This window comes from Canis aureus, chromosome 11 (assembly GCF_053574225.1).
Source record: "Canis aureus isolate CA01 chromosome 11, VMU_Caureus_v.1.0, whole genome shotgun sequence".
Lineage (NCBI taxonomy): Eukaryota > Metazoa > Chordata > Mammalia > Carnivora > Canidae > Canis > Canis aureus.
Genome location: NC_135621.1, coordinates 41,066,444 through 41,079,942, shown reverse-complemented (window position 1 = coordinate 41,079,942; position 13,499 = coordinate 41,066,444). Strand labels below are relative to the sequence as shown.

The window sequence follows — 13,499 nt, the reverse complement described above, 5'->3', positions numbered from 1 at the left end:
CCAGTAAGCACCTGCACTCCCTCCCCAGGCCCTCTGTCAAAAAGAGAAGAGCCACTCTGTCAAGGTATGCTCTGCTTCTACTGCCGCAGAAAGCGGGCTCTGGCCCTGTCTGCTTCCGCTGAGGCTGCGAATCCTTGGGAGCAGCAGAGGTCCCCTAGGTTTCAACCGCCCATTCTCCCACTTAGCGGGCACAAGCAGCACAAATGCTCTGAGCACCTTTTCGACCTTTTTGAAGTAGGCACTGATGGCGCAAAATGCCCCCTGGCAGCCCAATGAGGCAGGTTTGAACAACAACCCTGAGAAAACAGGCACAGAGATGTCAAGTGACTTGCCCAAGGTCACTAGCAAGAGGTACTGGGTTCAAAGCCAGGCGGAATCCTGACTGCTCTGCTGGGCTGCCTCTTAACATGCCCCCGAAAGCCATACATTCATGGGTGTGCTCCAGCTCTGCCTTGGGGAATCCAGATGAACTGAGGGTTTAGTTGCTCTTGGCACAGCTCACGTCTCTTCATCCTGGAAGGATGCTCTTCTGCGGTCCAGCTGAGAATCCACCGCCATTGCCACACTTGCCAGGGCTTAAACACAGAGCTTCCTCCCAGGGAAAAAGGCCCGATGTCCGGAGTGTGACTCCCCTGCTGTCCTTGGGCCCCAGAGCTCTCAGCAAACAAGAGGGGAACCCAGCAGAATACGCAGGTTCTCATCTCTGGGGCCGCGAGGGACATGTCCAGAGCCCCATCCATGGGGCCGCAAGGGACATGTCCAGAGCCCAGCTCTGTAGTTTGTAACCTGCAGTTGGGTTCAGGCAGCCCGTGAGAAGTCCTCCAGAATTTAAATCCAAATTCAAGCGTGCATTTTTCTGGAAGGACAGGCTGCAATGAAAATTTTCCAGGGTCTGGGACACACTCAGAAGTATCTGGCCCTTTCGCTAGGTCAGAGCTTCCTAATTCCTGCTCCATCAGTCAACAACGTATACAACGGTTGTCTATCACCAGCTTTGGACACAGCTAGGGCCCGCATCACAGCTGAGCAGCATCCCTAAGGCACTAAACACAGACCTGAGGAGAACTACTCAATGAATAACCACCAGCTGTTAACAAATCAAAGTCAGCCGAGCCTAAGGAATTAGTCTTAATTTGGTAAGGTGGGGCAATGATACTGCCTGTGTTCCTTTAAAGTCCTTAGCCTCTGGGATGGAGAAGGGTGGGGAATAAAGGAAAGGACGGGAAATAATATTACTACGATCTTTGAAGCTGCAGCCGAGCACTCAGGGCTTCCCTATACTATTCTACTTTTGATTTTTTTTTTTAAAAATCACATAATGAAAAGTTTTAAAAATAAAAATAAATCAAAGCCACTATTCTTAGCAAGATGCAAATGACTGGGCCAAGCGAAAGACTGCGGGGAGGGGGGGGGGGGCGGGCGCCTGGTTGTTGTTGGTGGGGGTCTCCGGGGGCGCCTGGTTGGTGGTGGGGGGGTTCCCGGGGGCGCCTGGTTGGTGGGGGTGGGGGTCCCCGGGGGCGCCTGGTTGGTGGGGGTGGGAGTCGCCTGCGCGGGTCCCCACGCTCTGGCCTGCCGGATCCCGCGGGGGGCCAGCAAGTGGGGCCGAGCGAGGGAGGGTAAACGGGGGAGATGTGGGTCCCACTCCAAGAGGGTTCCTCGTCCCGGCATCCTCCTCCCACCTGGCGTCTTTGGGCACTTCACCTTCAGGTCTCAGTTTTGCGCTTCCCAAAACGGTTGGCGGTCAGGAGGAGGGGTGCGTGGACGGGGAGCGGGTCCCGGCGGGGGCGCGCCCAGACACGTACAGGTGCGGCGGGGGCTGGCATTTCCGGAGAGGGCCCGGGCCGCGGGGGTGGAGGGAGAGGATCCCGCCGGGGAGGAAGGCACGCGCGCGCGCACACCCGCGCACACACTCCCGCACACGCACGTCTCCCTTCCTCTTCCTCCCCGCCCCCCCCGAGGGGCGGTACCCGGTCCCTGGGGGGAGGTTTGCGGGCGAGGAGGGCGGCCGGCCCGGGGCGCAGGAGCGGGGTCGGGCGCTGCAGCGGGGCGGCCCCTGCCCGCCGCCCCCTCCGCCTCCCCCTGTCTCCCCCTCCCCCTCCCCCTCCCCCCCGCTCCTCGGGTCCCTGGCAGCGGCCGGAGGAGCCGCCGGCGGCGCAGCGGCCGCGCAGCCTTTGTCTCGGGGCCGCGGGGCAGCGGGGCCCGGCGCTGGCGTAAGTGACCGCGGCCGGGGCGCGGGGGGCGGGGGACTGGGGGCGCCGGCGGGGGCGGGGGCGGGCGGGGCGCAGGGGGAGCCGGGGGGGGCGGCCGCGGGGGGCGCGGGGGGCGCGGGGGCCGGGGCCCGGCGCCGCAGGCTTGCGCCCCAGGACGTGCGGCTTGGGTGCAAATCCTGGCGGCTGTGTTTCTCCGGGCAGAGGCCACGCGGGGACAGAGGAGGCAGAGGCCAGGCAGTGATGGAGAAACGGGAGAGGAGCCGGCGAGCGTCGCCACCACCACCACCACCATCACCATCACCATCCCCGCCACCACCGCCTCCACCGTCACCGTCACCACCATCGCCATCCCCATCCCTGCCCGCCGCGCGTCCCAGCGGCACCCCGACCCCCCCCTCCCCTCTCATTGCCCCGGGTAACGTCAACTTTATCGGATTATTTCCTTTTCCTGGGTGATACTTTGAAACCGCGGCAGAGCGCTCCGAATCCGGAGTAAGTCCCTCTGGCTGGGACCCTGGGTCCCCTCGGCTTGGCCAGGTAGCCGCCCCGCGTTCACCAGGACAAGGACCACGGCGGTGCTCCGTTCCCCCCAGTCCCTGTGATGGCTGGCAAGCTTCCAGTTTTTCTAGTCTGGTACTGGAAAGGGTTTTACATAGATATTAAACATTTTTTTTTCTTCTCTCGGGAATAATGATGATCATGGTGAGAAAGTAGTATCGCCACTAAATTCATCAGGAATTTTAAATTTTTGTCTCCTTTGATTTTGAATGTCACAATACCGGTAGCAAATAGAGGCGTAAGGAAAATGGAACTTTGACAAAAATACTACCAAAAACAGAAGCAAAACAGGTACGTTTATAGAAGAATCACCGGAGAGGGCTGAAGGCACTGACTTTGGTCTCAAGTGTAAAAAGTGCCCTTTCAGTGGTTAGTGGCCTTAGATGTCATTATTTTGGATGCACGTGTGTCCCCTGGGTGCTTGTCACCCTCGCTGAAGAATGTTTTAATTGCTGTTTCAGAACTGGCCTTTACCTGGTCCAAAGGCCTGCTGAGCACTCAGAGCTAACAGCAGGGGGGCCAGAGGGGCTGCCAGGAAGCCCAGCATGACAAAGCACAGGGATCTTCTTACCAAAAGTAACTTACAGAACAAAAGAGCCTAAATGCTCTGCATTTTTGCCTATTCCTTAGAAAATGAATCTTGAACACTCCATGTTTTACATTTTAGTCTAAGAGACAGCCAGACATCCTAAAGCGCTTGACATGATCGCAACAGTCGATACAGCAGTGTTGCTTTTCAATGGGGTAATGCACCTTGCGGTATGGTCCTGTGTCCTGTACCTACTAGGAGAAAAAGAAAAGTGATAGTATTAAAAATAATGGGGACCCAGGAGAGCCGCAGTTGTCATTGCACGAGTGAAGATACCTCAAACATTGAAAACATAAGTATACATCATTATCTCAAATCCCTCAGAGATTAATTACTTATCTATTTATTTAAGAACAAAGATCTAAAGAAGGGGCACCAGGGTAGGTCAGTCTGTTAGGTGTCCTACTCAATTTCCCCTCAGGTCATGATCTCAGGATTGTGGGATCAAGCCCCACTTCTACTCCACCCTGGGTGTGGAGCCTCCTTGGGATTCTCTTTCCCCCTCTCCCTCTGCCCCTCCCCACCATTCTCTTGCCTCCCTCTGAAAAAAAAAAGGGGGGGGGACTTAAAGAATTGCTTCAGCATGTTTTTGTTCTGGATCTTTGGGAAATAATTAGCATCTTAAGGAACTTCTGTGCCTTGGGTTGTTACTAAATTCTAGTGTGAAACCCACATGAATTGTTTTAACCCATATGCACTTTTATATCCCCATATGAATTATACCAAAATTTTAAAATAATTCATTTCTTTTATGGAAGTATGACTTACATATGTAAAATGCACCACGCTTCAGTGTACAGCTTGATGAATTTTTATCTATGTACACCCTCATATTGCCTCCACCCAGAACCAAATACAAAATACTTCCATCATTCTAGAGTGCTCCCCTGTGCCCATTCCAGACATACTGCTTCTCAGACTGCTTTCAACATAGAAAAATAATTTCTTTTAAGTTTCCCCTGTTGAATCTGGTTGGCCTATTCCTTCAGCAGATATGACCAAGTCCAGGCCCTGGCCCCAACACTGTGTAGACATGAGCCTTCCCCCGAAGAGCAAATGAGACTGATAATTAAACAAGCAGGGGTAATACTGTATATGTAGATACAGAAGGTCATAGAAACTCAAAGCAAGCCATATCCCAGTCTTAAGGAGTGTTTTGTTTTGTTTTTATTAGAGAGGAAGGGAAGGCTTTTTGAAGGATATAAATGTTTGAGTTGGGAACTGAGAAATGGGTAGAAGGCAGTCGGCTACAACATGTCACAGGAAGAAAAGGAAAGAGTATTCCAGGTGGAAAGAATATCGCAAGCCATGGATCAGAAATGAGAGCACATGGAATGAGGAACAAAAATAAGTTGGGGAGGTCAGAGGTCCAGGGCTGAGGAAAAGCACGTGAGATATAGTTGGAGAGGCCATGGGGTCCCAGTCAGAAAGTTTAAGGCCCTGGGGAGGGTGGGGCTCTAAGGGCAGGTAGAGTCACTGGTTAGGTTTTAATGCATAGAATGAGATTGAGTGCATTTAGTGCATAGAATGAGATCAGATCTCTCAGCCGACTGTGTGGTGCAGAGACTACAGGAGGGGCCGGGTTGGAGGCTGGGGTGGCCTTGATGTGGCAATGGGAATGGGGGTAAGTGGATGGACCTGAAAGAGATTTAGGAAGTGAAATCAGCACAACTTGGTGTTTGGCATGCAAGGTTTCTGGAATGACCTACAGATTTCTTAGGTCTTACGGAATGGGTAGATGATGGTACCGTTGGAAATACGGGGAATGAATCTAGTTTGTGTAATGCCCTTCTCTGACATATTTCTTTCCAAATACATTTGATGTCAGTTGCCAGTTAGTTTGTGGGACTTTCAGGTAGAAATATGTACTAGGAAGTTGTAACGGATATTTATCGGGCACATTCTATATGCCAGGCACACCCCAGTCACTTGGGATGTGTGCTCCATGAAGCTCACATTTTATCAGGCTGGAGCTGCAGCCTGGAGGCTACCAGGTGTACATGGTTAACTAAAAGCTTCAGAGTGGACAAGATTTCAGGGAAAGGAAGATTTCAGGGAAAGGATAGAAGCTTAGCATAGCATCTCGAGGAACACTAGGGTGCTAAAATGGAGAAGAGGAGAGAGATGGCTGGGAAAGCAAGAGATGTGTGGCATTCAGAGATCTGGGGAGTGGTGCCCAGTGTCACACACAGCTGAAAAAGAAGACGAGGACTAGAGGTGGTCTGTTGTGCTTCTCAAAGTGGGGTCCCCAGACTAACCACAGCAGTAGCATTACCCAGGGGTTTAGAAAGCACATTCTTGGGTTCCACCCCAGACCTACTAAATCTGAAACTCTGAGAGTGGGTCCCAGGCATCTGTGCTTTAACCAGCCTTCCAGGTAATTCTGATGTACACTGAGGTTCAAGAACCATTGCTCTACCGTGTTCATTGACAAGGAAGTCATCACTGATAGGAAAGGATGACAAAAACAACTTCATTGAAGTTACAGCCTGTTGGGGTAAACTAAAAAAAAAAATTAGTAGGAGGGTTCAAGCTTTGTTTTATTTTTTATCTAGAAATTTCCAATGTTTTATTTATATTTTTGGCCTGTTTGAATTTTTTCTTTCTTTTTTATGCTAGTTGATAATTGATTCCCATTTTGTCTCATTCTGTTCTCTATTTTTATCTGCTTTGAGACACATCCCTTTATGGGCTCTCAATATGTTAGGCCACCTGCATCATTGATCATTGGTTTGCTGTCCTCAACTCTGAAATGGAGGAATTAAAATACCAAAACAGACTGCAATCATGAAGATAAGTGAGTCTCGACTCTGAATGGCAGCCGAGAAAACACCTAGATGCTTAAATTAGCTCTTCCAAAAAGTTCCAAGACTCTATCAGGGACGTATTTCTAATTATTTGGACTTGATACTCATGTGAAGTAATTGGAAGTGTGCCCTTTTCATCTGAAGTGATCCAACAACATAACCGTAATTATTGTACTTCCAATGTACTTATGGAGGAGAGGACTCTTATTAACTAGGTCTTTTCCTGCTTCTTTTGTTATCACACTCCCAAGTGTTTTTGTTTCACTTGACAGGAAGAAGTAGAGCATATTACTATGTTTTGCTAACATCAGGGAAAATCTATGGTAGATTTTCAAATCAGAAGAAATTGATGCAGATACTACTCTTATTGCCATTCTAGTTCACAAGGAATACTTTTCAGTTTATAAGAATAAAAGCTGGTAGGTAGTTCCAGTATTCTGTATAGTGAGTAACAAGCACAAAGAAGGTCCCCAAATATCAAGTGGGTGGATGGGGAAGTGGCTAAGTAGGTGACTGGATCAGAGGATGGATAAGTAGATGAATGGATAGATTGGGGTACGTGTTTGGAAGGACAGATAAAACAATGAATGGATGGAGCAGTGGATGGATGGGTAAGTAGATAGGTGGGTGGATAGATGGATGGATTAATGGATAGATCGATGGATGGATGGACAAATGGATGTACAGTTTGGAAGAGTAGATTGATAAAAAGTGGCATGAGAGAATTGTCTTGCCGAAAGAGGGAAAAGCAGTCCTTGTAAAAATATTGTCCCCCCCTGAGGAGGGTGCAGTGAAATGAGCTGAAGACAGAGGCATTATTGTTGCTGCTCTTTATTTCTAACATGATCTCATACAAACCCCCTAACACTGTTGAGTTCCTTGTGCAAAAGGATGGTATCAGCCACGCTACCTGCTGCCAGATTTGGGGTCAGGACCCCATGTAAAATGATCATGAATGTGTTGTTAAAATTGTAAAGTGCTATAGTAATGTAAATAATCCTTATTATATGTGGATAGATAATGGATTATAGTTTGAGGTTGCTTTCCAGTGTGCTAGGACTGTTCTTTTGCTCATCTTTGAGGAAATCCAAGTCATTCTTTGTGCCAACTCACACGAGATTTTGGCAGGCTCCATTTCCTCCTCCTGTCTGGATTAGGTGGTGCAATGATTTTTTTTTTTTTTTTTGCTTAATACAGTGTCTCCCCAAATATGGTATGCAGCACAGAAGCACGTGTCACCAGCATGTCAAAGCTGTGACTTATTGATTGAAACGAGATGAAAATAAATGTACAGCAATAAAGTTAACCTAAATTTGATGTGAAAAGACATATTAGGTAAATTATAACAGGCGAGATTCAGCTGTCTGTGGCAAAAAAAAAAAAAAAAAAATTGTGAAGGTGGCAGGCTCACAAATGACTAACTTTGGGGCAACTCCAGCTCAATATATCTGAGAGTGGGGTGCATAAAAGCAATCTGAAGTTACTAGCTATTGAGAACATATCATGAGCTATTCTTCTTTCCAAGCCAAGGGCCATCCAGTTGCACACAATGAGCTTTCTTCTGCCCCTCTGTTGGTGATAATGGTCTTCGGAGATAGGCTAGCTTATCTCTTAGTTGTTTACGAAGTGCTTTCACAAAGTTTTTTGGGCACCAGGTTCCACTTAAGTGGCATCACCATTGCCACGTTTACAGATAAGGAGGGAGGACAAGTGTTCTCTGTTGAGACCCCAGAGCCAAGACTCTGACTCAGGTGTTCCCACAAGAGCAGTTCTTTTCTCTTGAGAACTTCTCAGTAATGGAGCTCCTGGCAAAGCGTGTGTCAGGTCGCAGAGGTGCCAGCCTTTGATCTTGTTAACATGTTGATTCTTTTGAAGAATCATCAGGTGGGTGGGAATGGTTTCAGAACTGGCCAGTCCCAGCAAATGGCATCTGATGGATATAACATCAAAGGAAGGTATGTTCCCTGCCTCTGGTGTGGGTCCCAGATGAGTGTGGGCTCCTCCTACTCAAGCTCAGGTTGAATGCTTACAAAGTAGGTGTAAATGCTAGCTGCTCCAGCACAGCCACGTGTCTCCGGCCACATTTGTGGGGAACGTCCTTGAGTCAGAGGCATCTAAAAGGTAGACAGTGGGCTTTTTGGCAAAGCATTACTGGGTACTTGTGGCCTCTCAGGAATATACTTTTTGGTCAACCCCTATCGAACTGGCTCTTTGAGCCAATTCACAAAAAGAAAATAAATGCATTCATTCATAATCAGCTTATTCATACATTGTACAAGTGTTTGTGGAATGCCTATTGCATGCGGGAAGCCATAGCTATAAGAAGGGGTTTTTTTTTTCTATTTTTTTTTTTTTTGTTGTATCTACTTGACATTTTATAAAAAAAAAAAATAGGAACTGAGTTGAAATTATGTAATAAAGACAAAGAATTTTTGAAATCATAGGAATACTAATGAGAATAGTCTTGTGACTTGCATGTTAATTATTGGCCTCAGACACTCTACTTCAGAAGTGCTGAGCCCCTCTGGGGACTCTGGTGAGGGCCTCTTTGTGGATGCCATCAAAGTCTTCATGGAACATGATGCTCAGATGTCTGTGTGAATGATGACAAATTGTTATGTATTTTCTGAGACAGAAGGCTTTCTGTTTGCTTGTCAAACCAGGTCACAGCACTTTCTGTATGAGACTGTCTCAGATCTGGATGAACAGGTCTGCGAAAGTGCATAGAACTTGGCAAGAGGCAACCCAAGCTCTGGAGTAATTGTGTTCTTTGAGTGGGAAGGTTTTGGGGTCATACAAATCTGCATTTGAGGCCTCACCAGGCCACCTAACATGCTGGTTAACTGAGTGAGTCATTTTCCTTACTGTGACTCGCAAAGTGGAGATTATAACAGACACCCTTAAGGATATTGTAGGGACCTGCCAACACCTAATTCAAAGACATCCTGTGCATCAGGCATCATGCTAAACATTTCTGTGACATTATTTCATTTAATCCTTAAGACATCATATGAGGGAGATGCCATTCTTAGATTCATTTTACAGATAAGAAAACCATTTAGGTAAGGTACTGTCAAGTGTCTGGAACAGAACAGCCTTCAGAAATTTAGCACACATTAGAATTGTCTTTTCTATGCCCTCCCTGATGTGTGCTAGCCTCCCTGGGCTTCAGTTTCCTCACAAGTGAGTGAAGACATGGCACCTTGCCTTATCACTGGACAGTTGACAAAATTTTGGCTGACAAAACACTTTGTGTTGGGAAAGTACTGTGGAAACACAGATGGACATTGTATGTCACCTGGGTTCACCTACCTCCCATATGAGCCACATGCTGGTGACACCAACTGATGGCCCTAAGGAGAAGGCAGAGGTGCCCCCAAAGAGGAGCCTTCCCATGCTTATGTCCTTGGTCTCAGCAGCCATCTTGACATCTTCCTAATCTCACCTTGACATCCGAATGACTCTGTTAATCAAGATATATGAGCCCTAGCTACATTTCAGAGTTCAGGGAGGGTTGGAATTGGAGCAAGAAAGAACATAGAGAACGTTATCTTTGATGAGAAATTTGCTTCTTTTTTTTTTTAAGATTTTTATTTATTTATTCATGAGAGACACAGAGAGAGAGAGAGAAAAAGAGAGAGAGAGGGGCAGAGACACAGGGAGAGGGAAAGCAGGCTCCATGCAGGGAGCATGACGTGGGACAGGATCCCAGGTCTCCAGAATCACACCCTGGGCTGAAGGCAGGCGCTAAACCACCGAGCCACCCGGGCTGCCTGAGAAATTTGCTTCTTAGTGGCATCTGTATCTCTCTGTAGATGTAGTGGCATGAATCTTAATTCTGTAGAGAATGTTTCCCAACTGCATTGCTGCTTCCTGCCCAGTGACCACCAGTGACCTGCATTGCTCTTTCTGGGGTGGTGTGTGTTCCCATCATAGGCAGAGTAGGAGTTTCTATGTCCACCTCAGCCAGGGTGGGCTTAGCTTCTAGCAGTGGTGGGGCATGCGTGTCACCAGGACGGTTACTGGACAGGGTAGGAAGGAGGAAGACACCTTACCCCAGGCCCTAGGTGTGGCTTTTCTGGGGTTGAGTAGCAAATGACAGAGCCAGTGGCAATTTATGGCAGGGATGAGCTCATGCCCTTCCCTCTGGCTACATCAGTCTCTCATTTTGTACAGGACGGAGGAGAAGAGGAGAGGGAGGGTCATATGAGTGACATGACTGAACATAAGTTCAACACATCAGGGATAGAAACAGTGCACGTTTGTGCCATTCTAATCCTGTGTTACACATCTGCAGGCTGAAGTCCATTGCCTTTTTGTTCCATGAGGACCTTTAGCTTATTTTCTTTGGAAACCCCTGTGCCTTCATTACAAAAAGCACTGACTTTTCCTGAATTTCTTACATGTAGAGCAGGACTAAGAAATGTAAACATTTTTTATGGGAAAGTTTACCATTTACCTGATGTTCCCAATGTAATAACAGAAATAAAATCTAACTGAAAATAAACAATTAGCCTCATCAAGAGTAAGTTAAACAAAATCTCAATTTGTGCACTCGCTAATTTTTTCTCTCTGCTATGTCAAAGGAACAAAATGGATAAAACAAAAAAAAAAATGTCTCAAACATTCAGGGCAGGTTGCTGGTGACATTCAGTGGCCATGACTTTTCAGAGTCCGCAGACAATGAAGGGACAGACAACAGCTTATGTCACAGAAATGTTGTCCTCTCCCTCAGCAGATGTGGGGGGCAAAGTCTACTTGCCATGTGGAAAGCTTTCTAGAATATTCTGTCTTAGGAGGTTTCCCAGAAACAACACATGGGTTGAAAAGAATATCAAATAAAAGAGAGGAGCCTGGGTTTTAGGTCTGATTCCACCCCTGCCTAAGCTTCTCACATTTGCAATCTCTCAGTCTCTTTCATTTCTTTTGTGAGTGGGGGTGCAAGGTACACAATTGCCAGTATGCCTGCCAGTTCCACAGTGCTACGATTCTATGGCTCTATCCTATGTGTGTTTTTCCCCCCAAATCTTTTTTCTTACATTCTGAACTCAACATCCACTAGCTATATGCTGTCACCATAATTACCCAATCACTGAACACCACATGATGGAGAATAAAGTCACCACTATTTATTTTAAATGGTTTCATTATTTTGGAGGGAGGGCGGGAGAGAGCTCTATGCATGAAGCTCTAATTACAGTAATATGGTGTATTAGATTATAGCTCTCTTCTGCCCTATTTTATTGATGATCATAGTCCAGGAAATACAAGCCAAGATTTTTATCTCTGTGCTCACATTTCACACATCCAACAAGGGGCCAGCTCTCTCAAATGAGGAAAGAAGGACTGAGGTGGTAAATCTCAGTGTAAGGAAGGGTCAATAAAGGAGGGTATGGAGGCTGCATTGGCCCCACACAGAACTCATCAGTGAGGAGCACTTTATGGTGCTGGTCTGGGCTTCAGTCTTCTGTGTCTGTGGCTCAAGCAAAGCCTGCTGGGACTGTGCACCTCAACCTTTAAGAGCATGCCACTGAGAGGCACCCCCCTGTGCCAAGGGAATAACATAGAATTATCTTTCTAGAGTATACCTTCTTAAATATTTTTGCAGAAGGAATATCCAGATTTTTTTTAAGATTTTATTTATTTATTCATGAGAGACACAGAGAGAGAGGCAGACACATAGGCAGAGGAAGAAGCAGGCTCCCTGTGAGCAGCCTGATTCAGGACTTAATCCCAGGACCCCAAGGATCACGACCTGAACCGAAGGCAGATGCTCAACCACTGAGCCACCCAGGTGCCCCAGAAATATTCAGTATTAAACTCAACAAAGAAGCTCTACTAATGGAGGAAAATGCACAACTTGGACAAAAATTTAACATGAAATAGAATGCCCCAAAATTTTTCAAGAAAATAGAGGCTACTTTGGGATACTATCCCAGGCCTTGCAAATATTCTACTCTTCGGGGTACTGGGGTGGAAAACATTGAAAATGGTCATTACTAATGTTTATGGAGTGCCAAACAGAGTTCTAAGCATTTTTATGTGATTCTCTGTATATTCTATAATTATCCCCATTTTGCAGATGAGGAATGTGAGGTACAAAAAAGTTAAATAGTATGTCCAGAGTTTACACAGCTAGTAAGGAGCGGAGCTAAGACTTAAGCAGCTCCTATTTTCACTTGCTCCTTTTGCTGCTACCACACTCTGAACAGAGAAAGCATCAGTACCCCATAGGGTGAACTGTCCATATTACAGGTAGAGGTAATGAAGGGCAAGGGAGCTTTGATCTAGAACATCTCCAAAACTGACTTCATGCCAAGCATGGTGGATAGATCTCTAAGGTTTCCTTCCCTGGACTTCCAGAGAATCCTGAGACAGAACAGAATTTCCTAAAATTGGCACATTTTCTAGAAGTAAGCAAATGTTTCACTGACTTACCTCCTGCCCCAGATGAAGCCAGCTCCAGTCTTGCCATCCAATGATGGGCTTGCTCTCCTCCTGGGACCACTAAGCCAAGAAGGCCTGGTTTTGTACAAAAGGAGAGAATCTGCAAAAACTATACATTATGTCTTGTAACTATGAAATGGATTGGAAATATGTTTAAAGAGAGATGTGAGCAAGAAGCTATGGTTGTTGATAGGGAAAAGTATCAATTCTGACTTGGGTGATCAAGAATGTTTTCCTTGAGGCAATGGGCCCTGACCTGAGTGGGTAAGGGGGTACATTCCAAGCAGAGGGCAAGTATGAGTGCAGGCCCTGGATCAAACTGCATAACATGTGTGTGGGATCTGGAAGTGATGCCCTTGCGTTGCAGCATCAAATTGCATGCAACAGCAGAGGATGATAAGGCTGTCAATAGGAAGATGAGCCATAACATTGATGACTTTGAACTCCAAGCTAAGGATTGAATTTTACTAAGTAGCCAGTGATGAGCTGTCTTAGGTCATGGAGGAAGAGAAAGGAAGCACAGTGATTTATGCCTAAGGAAATAGAACTGCCCACAATCTGTAGAACAGCAGACTGCAAGAAAGGGAGAGATTGTCAATTTAGGGACTAATTAGGAAGCCATTTAAATAATTCAAGCAAGAGATAATGAACAGTTTCTGATCAGGACAAAGGCAGGGAACATGGAAAAGACTATACTTTTAACTCAAGGAGTTTTGAGGGATGTAATCCTCAAATATTCTTCCAGTATCAGAAATGGACTCCTAAAACAAGAAGACAGATGGCTTAGTTAAAAGAAAAATAAGTTTCAGCTTCTAGAAAGACAGTATAATTAACTATCCTTATCTTTTCTGCTAAGTAGAGCTAAAACTCACTGACATAATGTGTAAA

The 13,499-nt window shown here is 46.6% G+C and overlaps 1 protein-coding gene across 2 annotated transcripts in view; it reads left to right on the top strand.

The window, feature by feature from the left end:
• The first annotated feature begins 2,123 nt into the window (after positions 1–2,123).
• GPR45 (G protein-coupled receptor 45) overlaps positions 2,124–13,499 on the top strand; it is an 83,849-nt gene continuing 72,473 nt past the window's right edge. The window contains exons 1-2 of one of the 2 annotated variants that reach the window (XR_013389276.1): positions 2,127–2,210; positions 2,412–2,955. The gene's annotated coding sequence lies outside the window, so the exon portion shown is untranslated. Of the gene's footprint in view, positions 2,211–2,411; positions 2,956–13,499 lie in introns of those variants that run through there. The other variant, XM_077914908.1, reaches the window with a different exon arrangement.